This window comes from Rhineura floridana, chromosome 2 (genome assembly GCF_030035675.1).
Source record: "Rhineura floridana isolate rRhiFlo1 chromosome 2, rRhiFlo1.hap2, whole genome shotgun sequence".
NCBI lineage: Eukaryota > Metazoa > Chordata > Lepidosauria > Squamata > Rhineuridae > Rhineura > Rhineura floridana.
The window spans coordinates 206,444,646-206,457,965 of NC_084481.1; positions in this window are offsets into that span (position 1 = coordinate 206,444,646).

Genomic DNA, 13,320 nt, shown 5'->3' on the forward strand with positions numbered 1-13,320 from the left:
AAAATGGGTAACTCCCAGAACTACTTGCTGACCAATGCCTTACAACACGGGCCGTCAACCTTTTCGGACCAGTGGACATATTTGGAATTTTGAGCAAGTGCGGTGAGCACCTCACAAAATGGCTTCTGTGGAGGCATAGCATATCATAAAATGGCTGCCGTATCTAAAAGACCAGAAAAAGAGACAGGGCCACAAAATGGTGTGTGCATGCCTCTCATGAGCTCCCCATTTATGTGAGGAAAAAAGACACCTACACCAGCCATTACCGTGTTCACTCACAGAGAGAATCTCTTTGCACCTCTCATCTGTTCAAAACAGAAGGGAAGGTGGGTGTTCAATCCAGGCATCCAATGAAATGTGAACCTGTTTAAGGGGATGTGTTCAATGTAGGAGAGGGAAAGCCAGTGCAAAAACAAACTGTATAGGAAGAGCAAACAGATTCCCATGGATGGTGGATTTTTGAAGGGATATTTTTGAAGGGATGCCATAAGAGAAGGACATACTGGTGGGCACATTGGCGCCTTATTGATGCCCCCTGCCATAGCTCAGTGGTAGAGCATCTGCTTAGCATACAAAAGGTCCCAGGTTCAATCCCTGGCATCTCCACAAAGAGATTGGGAGTGTCTACTGTCTGAAACTCTGGCGAGCTGCTCCCAGTCAGTGTAGACAATATTGAGCTAGATGGACCGGTGGTCTGACTCAGTAGAAGGCAGCTTCCTGTGTTCCAACTGTTCACCCACAACTTACGTGATATTGCACACGCACCCTTGCCAACGCATTCCCATTCATCCATAAAGACAGCCCTGTTGCCTCAGTGGCAGCAGACAGAGGGTGTATTTCAGCTATTGGATCACTAGATAGACCAAAAGGGGACCTGTGAGCAGCACGAACAAATATTACAAGAGATCAAAGCGTAGAAGCATGCAGTTCTGAGCAAAAGGCAGTGGACCAATGGAAATTTTCCACTGTGTTAGAGCGTCACATTCAACCTGCAATCTGGAGGGAGAGAACAAAACAAAAACAAAGCATTGCTTTCTCTGCCTTGTAGGGAAGAATTTAAACTCCCACTGAGCATCTTGCCGTGAAACCGCTTAGGTAGCAGCAGAGCAACTGATAAGGATGCAGGCACTAACACATCTGCCTAGGGATTGCCTCATTCTTTAAAGCAATGGCAACTGTCCAAACCAAGACAAATAAATAAAGCTTTGCACTTGAGAAGACTGGCAAAGGGTACTAGGGTTCCTTCCATAAGCAGAAGAGCCTCCTCTTATGCAGAACTCTGATGAGGTCCATGGTGGGCTGCTGCTCACGGCAAGCAGTTGTCTTACTCATTTTCTACAAGCAGGAGCTGTGAGGTTTTGCATGCTTCTGCCAGCCACCTCAAAGTAGATGGTTGGCGGTGGGTAACATTTGCTCATGGTCTATGAGTCAGAAAGTACATTTGCCGTGAGCAAAACAGACTGATGGTCTGATGGTATATATAACACAGTTTCATATATGTGTGTGTGTATGGTCTACACAGCATTTGCCCTGAATCCCAAGCGGTTTTAGCTGGCAGACTAGAATAATCACAGTTTTGGGAGGAAAAAGGAGTTAATATGTCAGAAAGATCTGTGGTATCCCTATCATCCAGGGACTGACCTTGGCCCCATGTGCACTATGGATGGTATTAAATGCTAGCCCTACTCAAAGTAGATCATTGAAGTTAATAGACTTGACTAATTTTAATTAATTTCACTGGATCTGCTCTGATCAGGACTTAGTTGAATACAACCCTATACATTTAAAGCAGTATTCTTTCACTTTAAACAGTCATGGCTTCCCCCAAAGAATCATGGGAGCTATAGTTTGTTAAGGGTGTTGAGAGTTGTTAAGATAATCTTATTCCACTCACAGAACTACATTTCCCAGAGTTCCCTGGGAAGAGGGATTGATTGTAAAACCACTTGGATGTAAAACTGGCCGAGCAATCCAAACTATAGGAAGACAGAGTAAGTTACACCTATTCCAAACTCCTTTCAGGAGCAACTTTACTCCCAGCTAAGCCAGCCCTCGCAGCCTGGCAGAGGAAAAGCAAGCTTTTAAAATAGAGTTTGATTTACAGTACCCTTTTTTGCCAGTGTAACATCTGCTGGATTGCTGGGACACATGTCCAAGCTAAAAGGAGTTTGGAATAGGGATAAGTCTGCCCTGCTCCAGCCACACCCCTTTTTTATGACTTATCTTGGCCTCGCCTGAGCTGGCTTCAGCTTAGCTGGGATGGAGGATTTACACCCGTGTATCTGTGGCTGAGCCTATGCTCAGCTGGCTCAGTCAGAGATCCGCCTATTCCAAACTCCCCTCATCCCAGAAGATCTTGGATTTGGATTGTTCCCTAAGCCTTGTTTTATTATGTAAGGTTTATTTGTATCATGGTTTACAAAACTTGTGAAGCAGATCAATGTCTGTTCTGTTGCAAAGGATTTATTGTCCAAAAGAGTTTCTCTCCTCAAACTGGCACAGTTTCTCTTAGCAAAATGAAAAAGCAAGTGCCTCTAATTCTCATACACATCTGATATCCAAACAGATATTATAACCTGGAGTTGATGCTCAAAGATGCTTCAGTTCCTTTACTGGAAGAAAGCTCCTACCTTCAAATATAGCTAGTGACCTCATGAGCCGAGTGAATTTATTTGATCCAGTCAAATGCATTTTGGTTACATTTCAAATTGGATCAAAGGTTTAAGGTTGTGTAAACTCAGAAAGCAACTTGATTAGCACTTGTCAGGAAGATTTCACAGGGATACCTGACCTAATAATAGATTTGAACCACTATGGAATGTATAAAGTCTGCAACACAGAAGATAGCCAGATCTAACAGGGTGCAAACATTGATAATTCTATCTAGATGTTGTTATGGGTGCAGACTGCTTGGCTATACTATGGTCAACAGAAATATTTAAAAAAATAACATACAGAAAGAGCATATTCCCTTTTTCTCTGCCACTCAATGTATTACTTTGTCTTTGTGGTTCTGTTTTCTGAATTTCCAGTTGTATTTCACACATACCAATCAACATTTTGGAAGATCTTTGGGCAAGACATGCTCCATGGTCCCCCTCCCTCAATGAGTTTACCTCTTCATTGCAGAGGGTCCAAAGGGCTTTTGTCCGTGGGCCCTCAGGAGATGCCTGACTATGCTGACCCTTAACACCCCCAGCAACAGTCGAAAATCTCAGAAATCTCCCATGAATCCATGCTACCTCTGAAACAACCCAGTAGTTATGGAAATCTTAACTTCTAATTCCTGCAGAATGGGCAAAGATAAGCATGAATATGTGCTTTTTAAATGTGACCCCATGTCCTCCCAAAATGGCACGCTCCATTATCAGTGGAAAATGAGAGCAGCCATACAATTGCTGCCATTTTTTCCCAAGGAATAATGCAGACCATTTTGTGAAACATTCTTTTATATATTGAGGGTTTTTGATGGTAGGAACCCCACACACACATAACCTAATTTATAGTGGATGGAAGAAATGTAGCTTTATGTGTTGATAAGAAGATGGGCAGAAAGCACATCCACAAACACAATTAAATAATAAATTTCCTCTTAAAGTTAGTCCAGGATATTTTAATACTGGGTAGCCAGCTTTCACACCCAGCTGCCTCATCCAGGTTGCCATGGTGACATGGCTCAAACATCACTTCATCCTGAGAAAGGTGAAATGTAAACAATCTCAGGATTTAGGTACTTCAATATTTAAATGAAGCAAGCAAAAACAACAACCCAAAATGAGCCAGGTCAAGAAGGGCAGCAAACTGACACCCTCAGCTGTCCCACCTGGTGTTTTTATAAAAGACTATGATGCACACCTTAACGTTGTGAGGGGGTTTGAGAGTGCTGAAGAAGCTGAGAGCAATGCCGTCAGGAGTCTAGACCAAGAGGCTAAACTCCTAGCAGGGGCACCCAAGGCGGAATGGTCAAAGCTGAGACACCAGACTAAGATGCATCCAAACTCAGAGGAAGACAATGGTAAACAACCTCTGAATATCTCTTACCACGAAAACCCTATGAACAGAGTATCCAAAATGCAACACGGGATAGTGCTGGAAGATGAGACCCCCATGTCAGAAGGCACTCACCAAACTACCGGGGAAGAACAAAGGACAAGTACGAGAAGCACTGTGACTAATGATGCAGCTGGGTCAAAGCCAAAAGGAAGCCCAGAGGCTGATGCGCACAGATGCGAAAGGAGAGTCTGGAGTTGTACGACGCACACAATAGGAACATGGAATATGAGAAGCATGAACCAAGGAAAGTTAGAAATTGTCAAGCAAGAAATGGAACGCATCAACATTACAATACTCGAGGTAAGTGAATTAAAATGGACGGGAATGGGACATTTTCAATCAGGCAACTACAAAATATTTTATGCAGGAAATGAGAAATTAAGAAGAAATGGGGTTGCTTTAATAGTGAGAAGTGATGTAGCAAAAGCAATTTGCAGCTTCTACGCAAGATCTGAGCGAGTGATATCAATGAGATTAAATGGGAAACCTATTAACATAACCATCATCCAAGTCTATGCTCCAACAGCAAATGCAGACGAAGAGGAATTGGGAAGATTTTACGCAGAAGTACAGGAAGAAATTGGTCACATACCAAAACAAGATGTTCTGATAATCATGCGGGACAGGAATGCAAAAGTAGGGAACAGGGAAGAACTAGGAATTGTGGGGAAATGGGGCTTAGGAGACAGAAATGAAGCAGGAGAAAAACTTATTGAATTCTGTGAAGCCAATAATTTGTTTCTTGCGAACACTTCTTTTGAGCAACCAAAAAGACGACTGTACATGTAGACATCACCAAATGGTCAATATAGGAAACAAATTGATTATATAATTGGTAGTAGAAGATGGAGAGGTTCCATACTTTCTGTGAAAACAAGACCAGGAGCAGACTGCAGTACAGATCATGAACTGGTTGTATCGGAAATCAGAGTAAAGCTAAAGAAGAACAACAAAGCAATCATAATGCCAAAATGCAATATAAATAACATCCCAGAAGAATATAAAGATCAAATAAGGAACAGGTTTGAGGCTTTCAAATTAGTTGACAGAGAACCAGAAGAACTATGGAATGAAGTCAGAGACATTATCAGGGAAGAATGCAGAAAGACAATACCTCTAGTTAAAAAGAGAGAAAGACCTCAATGGATGACTGAAGAAACTCTTAAAATGGTTAAAGAGAGAAGGAAAGCAAAAGCAAAAGGAGATAGAAACACAGTCAGAACTCTAAATGCAACAATATCGCCAGGAATAGATGACATACCAATAGACTTGCTACAATCTACTGAGACTGAATCTGTCCAAATTTTGACTAAAATCTGTGCATCAGCGACCTCCAAGAGCATCTGTCGTGAACTACCCTGTTCAGATCTTGTAAGTTCAGGTCTGTGGCTTCCTTTATGGAATCATTCTATCTCTTGTTTGGCCTTCCTCTTTTTCTACTCCCTTCTGTTTTTCCCAGCATTATTGTCCTTTCTAGTGAATCATGTCTTCTCATGATGTGTCCAGAGTATGATAACCTCAGTTTCATCATTTTAGCTTCTAGTGATAGTTCTGGTTTAATTTAATTTAACACCCAATTATTTGTCTTTTTCGCAGTCCATGGTATCTGCAAAGCTCTCCTCCAGCACCACAGTTCAAATGAGTTGATTTTTCCCTTATCTGCCTTTGAAATGTGGTGCTGGAGGAGAGCTTTGTGCATACCATGGAATGCAAAAAAGACAAATAATTGGGTGTTAGAACAAATTAAACCAGAACTATCACTAGAAGCTAAAATGATGAAACTGAGGTTATCATACTTTGGACACATAATGAGAAGACATGATTTACTAGAAAAGACAATAATGCTGGGAAAAACAGCAGGGAGTAGAAAAAGAGGAAGGCCAAACAAGAGATGGATTGATTCCATAAAGGAAGCCACAGACCTGAACTTACAAGATCTGAACAGGGTGGTTCATGACAGATGTTCTTGGAGGTCGCTGATTCATAGGGTCGCCATAAGTCGTAATTGACTTGAAGGCACATAACAACAACAATTCACACAACAGGTAAGCTTCCCCTACTGCTGCATGAGCTAAGAATGGACATCAGGGTTGATAAAAATCAATGATTTTTTTTTAAAAAAAAATAAAAAGTCAGATTTTTAAATTTTAAATTGGATTTTTTTATTTAAAGTGGATTCCAAAATTTTCTTAAAACAATTAGTAAAAATAGACCCTAGATTAAAGATATCATCATGAATACTAATTATACAACTTCTATTCTATGAATATGTTAACAGCAGTTTATGGAACTAGGACATAACCTGATCAGTCCTGTTCTGTAGGTGGTGTATAGGAAGTGCACACAGTCTCTCTGTCTCTTGGCCATGCCTCTCTCTAAGTGCAAAGATAGAGAAGGTCAATGTATAGAGAATTTCAGGAGATGGAGTAGATCTGAACAAGGAGGAAACCATTGAAGTGGTAATCCAGCTCTTAACAGCAGAAGCCTCTTCCGCAGGTGTAGAGAGAATTTTTCCTTTGGACTAATTCATTCTAAACTGAGAAATACATTGGGAACTGAAAAAGCAGGGAAGTTTGTATTATTTTCCAGACAATGAACAAGGAAAAGGTGAAGAAGAAGATTGAGTTAACTGTACCACCCAATATTTTAAGTTTCTCATGTTGACTTGGATGAAATTGACTAAATTTATCTAAAAACTGAAATAGTTAACCATTCAAAAACCATGTACATGTTTTGTTAGTTTGTTGTTTGTCGAAGAAGAAACTAACCAGAAGAACAAACAATTTTATTAGTACAATTTAAAAGCTGTTTTGTTGGTGGTGATTCTGGCACATCATGACAAAAATATCATGATTAATTGCATAGTTGGAGCTGGTTCATCTCCTGAATGACTTCACAAGTTCATTCTGCTTCAGCACTAAAACGACCAAATTATCATCCCATTTTTGATGAAAATTAATCTGAAAACAATTCAGAATAATTTCTGTGTGTGTACCTATCTTCTAATGAAACCAACATCTCTGAATGTGTATTAACATTATATTAAACAATAATGTCCTTCTACTAAATGATGGTTAAATAGAATCTTCACTAGTGATTTAAACTGAGATTTAAATCATTAAAATTGAGTCTTTCAGAGAAGTGATTTAAATCATGATTTAAATCAATTTGATTTAAATCAAATCAACCCTGATGGACACTAATTGGAGAAGTAATGACATTCCAAAGTGTTATACGATGCATTCATTTTGCATTGAACTGAAGTTGAACCAAATACGTCCCATTCATTTAAATTTTACATTCATTCCGAATGCACATCCCTGTTAAAAAGTGCTCTGCTTTCTCATTGAACACCTTTGAGTAGCCCGATTCAGACTCTGAGATATCTGGGATGACCCCCCCCCCCGTTTCATAATCTGGCAATTCATCCTCTTAAGAGAGGTATTTGAGGAATTCCACCCCAGAATTCCAGATTCCACAGATTCAGGAGCCTTTAAATCTCTTGGGCAGATGGTTCTGACTTGAATCAGAATCAGAATTGGAGGAGTTGTTAATACAAGCTATCTATCTATTTATTTACATTTATGTCCTGCCCTTCCTTCAAAAAGGAAGCCAAGATGGCAAATAACAAGTGATAACACAAGAAAAACACTGTGGTGAACTCAAGGTCTTGCCTTTAGTGTATAGAGCCCTGAACCAGCTGGGACTCACATTCTTGAATGAACATCTCTCCTTCTATCTGCTGTCCCAGTCTTGAGATCTGAGACCTTCTTATGGTGTTGCCCATTGTGTACTGACACAGGGTAGTGGCGCCTCAGATGTGGAACTCCCTCCTTCTGTCTCTCTCACTGCTGGTCCTTAGGTGTCAACTTAAGATACATCTTTTCATCTGAGCTCTCCCCACCCAAGGGAGTGTTAAAGCTTAGTTCAAGCCTACTTATGTATGTTCTTCACTGTTGTTGTGAACGTTGTTGGTTTTAATGTTTGTTTTAATTATTTTGTTTTGCTTTGAGATCCTACAGGATAAAGGGCCGATGAAAATCTGAAACTGAAAATAAATGAATAATGCAAATATCTGGGGATGAAGAACTGGATACAGATTTTGTCATGCTTGGAGTAGGCCCATTGAAATAAATAGAGCTTAAATAAGTCATTATTAACATGTCCCATTGATTCCAAAGGGTCTACTCTAAGCATGACTAAGTCTGGATCCAATCCCAAGTGACAAACTATTTTGAAATGGTGTCCTCTGAAATTAAGTTATTAGCAGTGCTATAGTTGCAATACTTAAATTACAGTATTTATTTATTTATTTGTTTGTTTGTTTATTTATTTATTTATTTATTATTTGATTTATATCCCGCCCTTCCTCCCAGCAGGAGCCCAGGGCAGCAAACAAAAGCTCTAAAAACATCATAAAAACATACTTTAAAATACATTAAAACAAAACAACTTTAAAAACATTTTTTAAAAAAGCTTTGAAGACATCTTAAAAAAGTTAAAAAACATATTGTTTAAAAAAAGGTTTAAAAACATATTAAAAAACGATTCCAACACAGAAGCAGACAGTAAAACAATGCTTCTTACTCTGACAGCTGTTTCAGAGCCTTCCTGTTTTGACTCCCTCCCATCCTCCTGCTTTCTCCCACAAGTGATTGCCAACAAAGAGCAAGGGGGGGGGGAGAAAATAGTGCCGCATTATGTCCCCAGCTTTAGTTACGCTGCAATCCCAATATGTGTCACATGAAGACAATGTACTTCTCTTACTCCTATAAACCCTCCTTAAGAGCAAAAGTTGGTCATACAGAAAGATATTACTCTCTTTAAATTCTGCATCTCATTTTGAGGCCAACACAATGATGGCACAACATAAGAATCCTAAACCTGAAGAGCAGGTCATGCAAGTGCAAGGCCAACAATTATCTTGCCTTGCAATTGATGTTCCTGTTTAATTCTGCTTTGAGTGGGACACCCTCTAATGTAACATGGGTTAAATGTTGTGATAGTTTGTATACAATGTTTGAAAGCCAGTTTGCTTAATCTAGTGCAGAAACATATAATCTACATATTTACATTTACAAATGCAAATTAAAAATCAACATCCCCTTAGAGTTTCCTTATGGAAACAGGGGCTCTGATGCAGGGCCAGTGCCAGGCATGACAGGGCCCTTGGGCACCAGCCAGCCCTGGGTCCATTATGCTGTAGCTCAACACCCCCCGATACAGGCAGCATGGGGCTAATAAGCCTGCCTGCATGCCCCATCTACCTCTCGCGTTGTGTGAATGATGTGCACACATAGCATGCATGCCTGCCATCAACCAAGATGGCAGCATGGGCAACAGCCCCTTAGCGAAGCCCCCTGCCATCATGGGTGATGGCAGGCATGCACGCACAGCACACACAGCATTCACACTGATGGGAGAGGTAGGTGGGGCATATGGGTGGGCTTATTGAAGCCTGCACTGTCTGTACTGGGGGGTGCCTGGGAGCTCATTCTCTGCGATCTGCAGATCATGGGATGGGAGCATCACCCTCCCATTCTAAGGAGGGGTCCTTCAGGGGCCCCTCAGCCAGGGCCCAACCTGGCCATCCTCTAGTGCCAAACCTGATGCACACATGGAGCTCCTGTGCATGCAAGGGCTTCTCCTGCACTGCTGTGTTGGGACTGTGTCTGCACACACAATCTCATTGCACCTTCGAAGCTTTGGATTTGATTGAAAATGTGCAAATTTTAAAAACAAAGCCTTCATGCGGATGGTTGCATTTTTTAAAAAAAATGTTTTAAATTCAGCATTAATTAAATCAGTATATACTCATGCACCATTTGCTAACTCCATAATTCAGTAATTCGGGGTGCTAGCATCGTTCTTGGGGTCCCCACAAAAGAAAAGATAGAAACAAAATAATTGAAATAAAACAAGAAGTTACTTTATTGTTGATCCCTGTAAGCTCTGGGAGACTTTTTCAGTGGAACAGCAGGGTAAAAATGCTTCAAATAAATATTGGCCTGATTTTGTCCCTGGGAAGAATGTATACTTCTGAGTTTCTCTAGAGCTTTGAATGCTGAAGGAACAAATTAAGGGCATTGCAACATGTTGGCTATCAGCAACAGAAACTGGGAAATAACCGAGCAAAAAGAGCCCCACAATTGATTTGGTTGTCCTCACAACAGTTTGTAATATTGTTGAAGGCAGAATCACGGACTTTCCAGGACTGATAACAAAGAAACAAGTATTGAATAATACTTTTAAATCTGGGACTTTTTGTGAAAATTATGCAAACTTGTGGAGTATGTTTCTCTGTAGACTCTGCGCATGTAGAATTTTTACTGGATCAGAAAGCTTGCATTCTCTCTTTTACAAAAAACAGCTCCCACAAAATTGTATCTGTCTTTGTGTCTTTTGTTTCCAAACACCTACACAGGGATTGTTAAAAACAAAAAATCAACTGAGGTTGCAGATAAAACAACAAAAAAAGCAGCTTGCTCTGAAAATGCCGTTAGAAAGAAAGTACCATTAGACAGAAAGGGTGACATAACATCTAGCAGAAGAAAATAAATGTCCTGTTTCAAATTAATCATAACTTGGTTATGATCATAATAGTATGGTAGCAAGATCAGAGTGAGCCACTTGTGTGGAGCAAAGCTACATGCTATGCCAAAGAATGTTTGAAATATTAACTATAAAATGGACTTCTACAACCTAGAAAGCCCATTTTCACATTCAGAAGTCCTAAGTTTACTATACTCGCACATGGAAAAACACTCCTCAAATATGTTAATTTCAGCATCCAGTCCCAAGTCCTCTCACATTTGAGGTGGATGTTCATTATAGCATTAAAATATTAAGCTATTCATAATTTTAAACAGTTCATACAAGCAATGTTGCCAATCCCAGTTTCCAAGAAAAAGAGTGAGCACTACTGGGCCAGCCAGGCAAATGAGTATACTTGGAAGGTGAGTCTCAAAACGAGGTACAGCTTCAATACACACCATCAATCAGTACACACAGTTCAAAAACAAGTGCTATTAAATAGGTACAGCAGGAGCTTCAAGAGTTCGGTGAAGTTACCAAACGTCATTTTATGACCTGGTTTCAGACCTTGTTCCTATTATGAATCTCTCTGGAGTAAAGTAGTGTTTAGAGTTCAACTGTGGGGAAATCAGGCAACTTATGGAAAAGGTGGTTGTTTGTTCTAGTGTATAGAGGACAATCTTCTATCTGAAGGGCTCCATTTTAAAGATCATAAACCACAAGAAGGGAGAGCAGGGGCCTTGAAGTTGCCTATCAGTAACACCCAGACAGCAGACTGTGCAGGTACACAGGCTACATTCTTTTCCCACTATGGTGAGATATATTGTATTTCTATTCAAATTTGCATCTATGTATATAAGCTAGAGGCTGCCACCCATTTTCTTTGTTTGACAATCCCACCTACTGTCACTGAAACTCCCCCCATGTCGCCAATGCTGCCCCCTTCCCCCCTCGGTTGCCAGAGCTCCTCTCCACCCCCCCAGTGGTCGCCAGAGCTCTCCTTCCTCCAGTGGTTGACAGAGCTCCTCCCCTCACCCCACTGGTCACCAGAGCTCCCCTACCCGCCATGAATCACCAAAGCTCTCCTTGTTGTATATTTGGAGACAGCCAGTGTGGTGGAGTGGTTAAGGTGTTGGACTACGGCCTGGGAGACCAGGGTTCGAATCCCCACACAGCCAGGAAGCTCACCGGGTGACCTTGGGCCAGTCACTGCCTCTCAGCCTCAGAGGAAGGCAATGGTTTTTTTTTTTTTAAATGTGTTTATTTATTTATTTAGAAGTTTTGAAAAACATATATATTCATCAACAATCTAAACAATACTACTTTACCCCATCCCCCCCCTAAATCTTCCCTCTTCCCACCTATTCAACATCTAGAGGAAGGCAATGGTAAACCCCCTCTGAAAACCGCTTATCATGAAAACCTTATTCATAGGGTCACCATAAGTCAGGATCGACTTGAAAGCAGTCCATTTCAATTTTCATATATTTGGAGATGCATAAGTGGCCAAGCCACCTATGGATAGGGTCCCCAATCTAATAAAAGTAAGCTGTACTTCAACAGCAGCTCATTTCCAGCAGCTACCTGGTCTATAGTTCTTTCACATCTTTTTTGCATACATGCACACACACACACACACACACACACACACTGTTCTGTATGTCTAGTAACTAGAATCTCTGTTGGTCATTTTACTGGAGGGATCTAAGCTGCAAAATTTCTAAACGTTGCAATTTCCCTAAGACTTAGCCTTAGATAATCTATGCTTTTCTTCTCTCTTAGCAATCGTAACATAGTTTACATTCTGTGTATTCTGCAGCTTTTTATTTGTAGTTGGTGAACTGTAAATAAAATATATTCACATTCACCTAGTAACTTGAATATAGGTATTCATGACAGGGATAGGATGGAAGAGGGAATAAATGCTGAGGGTTGATAAAAAGCAGTTTTATAGTTCCTGTTATGTAACAAAATAATAGAAACTCAATAATCTTTATATAGCAAAAATTGCTAGTTTTGTTTAAATCCCATTGCAATAACTGGAATAGTTAGTTTTGACTAACTTCATTTCCCTTGACTTCACTAGTACTGAAGCATCACTTAAATTACAGACTATGGTCCAAATATGAATCCCCCTTAACAAATTAACCAGACTCCACTTGACCTTTGATTTCCTGACACATAACTTTTTCTAATATGAGGATTTATCTTTGGGTCAGAAAAAGCATATATTCCACAATATATGAATGGCAGTGAAAATATCTTGCATCCAGAAGCCCAGAACTATAACAGGGTAGAGACCAGTAGGTATACCATTCCACCTGGAACACTCATTTGCCCCACCCAGGATTTTTTAAATTTTATTTCAAAAACAAGCTTTTCAGTGTGTGCATTTCTTTGGAAAAGAATGAGAGCTTCTTTTTAGAGTGAGAAACATTCTGATTAAAAAAACAAAAAGTGACAGCCAGTGTCCCCCTCCCCCAAGCAGCAGTACTCTAAATTTCACTTCTCTATTCCACTTAACTTTTCCTACTCAGGAATTCCCCTTAATGGATTTTTCAAGATCACAATCACCCTTATACTTAAAGGATCTAAATAAAACAAAACCCTCTATAGCAACTATGATGATGAGTAGTATGGTAAAATTTGTAAAAGAGTAAACAAGGAAGTTTATTTAAATAAGGTGTTCATTATAAATGAGTAAAAATTTCTAAATGTAAAAATGATAGTCAT